Here is a 3,982-nt window from a genome sequence, read left to right as displayed (position 1 = left end):
GGGATGTGGACACCTACTGATCATTGGCTGGAAATTACTATAGAAACACTCGGGAGGAGGGAGGGATGGATGGATGGCTCAGGAAGGAAAATATCTACGGGGAAATAAATAATCTGCGTCCGGCACTCACCCAGTGCCACCTTTTATTTTTATTTTGTATTATTTATTATTATGTATTTTTTTAAATTCCTCTTTATATTAATAAATATGCTATGTATGTATGTATTTATTTATTTATGTATTTATTTATTTAATGACGAGGTATTTAGACAGGAGGAGGGGGCTGACGTGGGCTGCCATTTGCCAGATGCGTCTTTTAATGGGGATTGGGGGAAACTTGTCAAATTAATTTGAATGGAGCTGAGCTGTGATTAAGATAAAATGCCTCCGCCGGGTTGTTACTCCCCCTCCGTCCGGCGACAGCCATAATTACTAAAACCCTCGGGATTCATCACCATTATAAATCCAGCCCGCTGCTGCTGCTGCTGCTGCGGCCACCCATGACTACAGCTCCCATGCGCAGGCTGACAACACAGGCACGCGTGGCACATGTGTAACACTGGAGGTTGCTGATGATTACAAGCTTTGAAATGAATTGACTATAACCCCCACCCCACACACACACACATATCAGCATTTGTTGTTTTCAGCAACAGGGTAAAAAACATTTCTAATCGTTTTTACGTTTTTTGTTAAAAACAAATTGCAATCATGCCATGTATTTTTGGTTTGTGACATGTTAGAAACGACGTTAGTAAAGGTTAATAAATCATTAATTATCACTTTTCAGTAATTAATTAAACACAGGGCTAACAGGTTGTTAAGTGTCTCATTGGCTGTAGGCAGCTGATCTGTAATTAAAAATGTTAAAAACTCAGTAAGTTATTGTTGTTCGCACAACACCGGACACCTAAAAATGTGTTTTTATTAATGGACTGTTCTGAAATCTTTGACCATGAATGAAGGTATTCGACACACTTTTGAAAACCAAAGGACCAAAATATGCCTGAAAATTCACAAGCCCAAATGAATACATGAAAAAAAAAACTGTTTTGAGTGAACTAGAAAACCAGCAAAAGCTTGGCTAAAAAAAAACCAATATTTTCCTCCTCAACCTGGAACACACTTCAGCAGCAGAGTCTCAAGCTGTCTGGCTTGATTCCTTTAGTGGAGTTTAAAATTCTTCTATAGAGTCACTGGAGAGGTTCTTTGCTCCTGCTCCTAATTTGTTTAATTTGTTTATTCACTTGGCACTTTGCACGTTTCCTTTATTGTTGTGTTGTACTGGTGTGGTCTCTCTTGAAAATGAGACCCCGTGTCTAAAGCTCAAATAAATAAAAAAGCCTATAAATAAATAAAAAAGCCTTTTTTTAAAACCTATTTGGGGCTATTAATTATTCCTTAAAATGACACAACGCGCAGTGGAATAAAAACGTCTTCTTCTTAAGACAGGCTCAGGCTCAAGTAAACAAAGTGACAGCTGACAGCCGCTGAGTCTTTAAGTCACACTGCTCTTCCAGGTGAGCTGTGGTCCTCAGGCCTTTAGGCAGCTACAGGCTTCACTTTGATGAGTTCACCGCGAGCTGACAATAGATTATACAATTATGTGCGAGCAAATATGTATAAAAGTGTTTTCAGGCATTTCTTCAGAAGCAAACATTGACTTTCTTATTATTGAACAAACATGTATATATATATATACATCACGTCACCTGCACGAAGCACGTTCTTATCCACACACTCTACAAACCTTAAACCCACCCCCAAAAAAACTCACCTCCTCTCGGCACCTGTCAAATCATCGTTCCTCCAATGGCTGTCAGTCACCATGGACACGGTGACACAGCCTACACCAGCTACTTGGCCTTGGAAAGACTTGAGGGATGCAACAGACAGACACGTGTCACTGAGACCCAGAGCGTCAGAGTGGATGTGGATGTTGTCATCACAAATAATAGGGAGGTGTGTCAACAGAAGTGAGTGCTTAGGTGGATAATTGGTTTGGGGTTGGAATAGAAAAGTTAGGCACCGACAGTGAACTCCACTCAAACTATTACCTGCTCGCAGACGTGAAGTCTTCACCTCTGCCTCCATATTGTCTTCGCTTTTCTCAATAAAATAATACTTTGGCCACAGAGTTTGCTGTGGTGACTTTATTCAGAATAATAATCATAAACCAGTTCATGTTGCCCCGGTTTGTTTTTGACTGAAGGAATCAGGATCCATTTAACTGGGTCTTTATGATATTATTCAGCACTGAAATACTGAAATATACACATATATATATGTGTGTGAATTTAACAAAATACACCAAAATAGATATAATTAAAGTATTTTGTCCTTTAAATGGACGTATCCATAAACAAAGAAACACAAAGCGATTCTTGACTGCCCTTTTTTACAAAAAATAATAACAAACGATCTATTATTTTTTAATTATTCTTATTTTAAAACTTTGTTTTCTTCTGAACCCTCGGTATCAAACGTTGTACATCTGTCTGAGTGGAAGCTCTTCTGTCTGAAAATAATTTTATCTTCCAGGCGATAATAGCCCCCGGGGGAAATCTGCCTAGGTGGTCCTAACCTCCTTTCGCAGAGCCACAGCAATATGTGGGTCTTTAGCTGCATGAGGCATGAACCCTTGCGGTGGGCTTTTATTCCTGCCTGCGTGCTCCGCCATTACTCTCTGTGTGCGTCTTCTCCCCCCCCCTGTTTCCAGGAGCTTTATATCTCCTGAACTTGGAGGAGTAATTAATAATCATGACCCAGCTTTAAATGTACCACGCATTTAACTGATGGAAATAGAATCACCGAGGAGAGGAGTCATGACATGGGTGTTTGAGGGGTGATGGTGTGAATCCATTGATTCATCTGTCTCAATTGAGCCGGGCTCTGTGCTCACATCTGTCAGAGGGAGGGAGACACATGGACTCACTCAGCATGATTTTCTGTGCAGGAAAATCTGCGACGTGAATTTGAACGGAATTGATCAAATTGAAGGGAGGAAATAAGCTTTAAGCTTTAGCTCCTCGTATCTTTACCTCCTCGCCTCCGTCTTGTTTGGACGTCCAAACATCAGCAGGATGTATATGCTCTTGAATACACACACAGCAGAGCACAGCAGGGTCACAGTGGTTTCTCAGTGGAATTACGAACGTACAAAACTAACCAGGAAAAGGGAGGAGCTTGACCTCAGTGTATCTCTGATGGACTCCTCTCATGGTAAACAGCATTCCTTCCAAGGGCCGCACGAGAAGAGAATGAGTGACGTCAGAAAAGAGAGTGAAGAGAGACGGCGTGGAAAAATAAACACTCTGAGATTATGGCTTTGGCATTGATGATCCACAGTGCAGCAACAACCTTGACAGTATTTATTTAGAAACCTGCCTCATTTCCTCCTACAGGCGGCAACGTATGGTACCCTCACTTTGCACACATTAGCCTTTTGCTGTGATTTAAAGTGAATTACACAGTTATGCACTGCTTTCCTCGGATACAGTCGAGCAATCACTCCTCCCCTTGCTTGCGCCCGCTAATTGGAGTGTACGGCGCACTCTTAATTATCCAGTTAGTAGCTTTGCTGAAAGAAATCCGACTCCTGGCACACACTGTGGTACAGATGACAGCACATACACACACAATTACCTCTGTGCACATGTACATATATGTGTGTGTGTGTGTATAAAATCTGCATACAGGCTGAAATCTGGAGACGTACCTGCTTTTAAAACAGAGAGAATGACACTGGAGAATTCCGTTGTTGCTATTTCTGGCTCTGTCTGTGGTGTTTTTTTTTCCCACTTATTTATTTATTAATTTTTTGTTTGCACCTGAAACATAAGATTATTCAAATTCTTTCTTTGGCCTATATCCATCACTCTATGTGAGGGGACTGCATAAATGACATGTGCAGGTTTTCGCAAACTAAAAAAAAAAAAAAAAAGACAGAGAGTGCAAGGCTCTGTTATTAAATGTAGATCAA

Source organism: Solea senegalensis, linkage group LG6 (assembly GCF_019176455.1).
Source record: "Solea senegalensis isolate Sse05_10M linkage group LG6, IFAPA_SoseM_1, whole genome shotgun sequence".
NCBI lineage: Eukaryota > Metazoa > Chordata > Actinopteri > Pleuronectiformes > Soleidae > Solea > Solea senegalensis.
Note: the sequence above shows the minus strand (reverse complement) of the source record.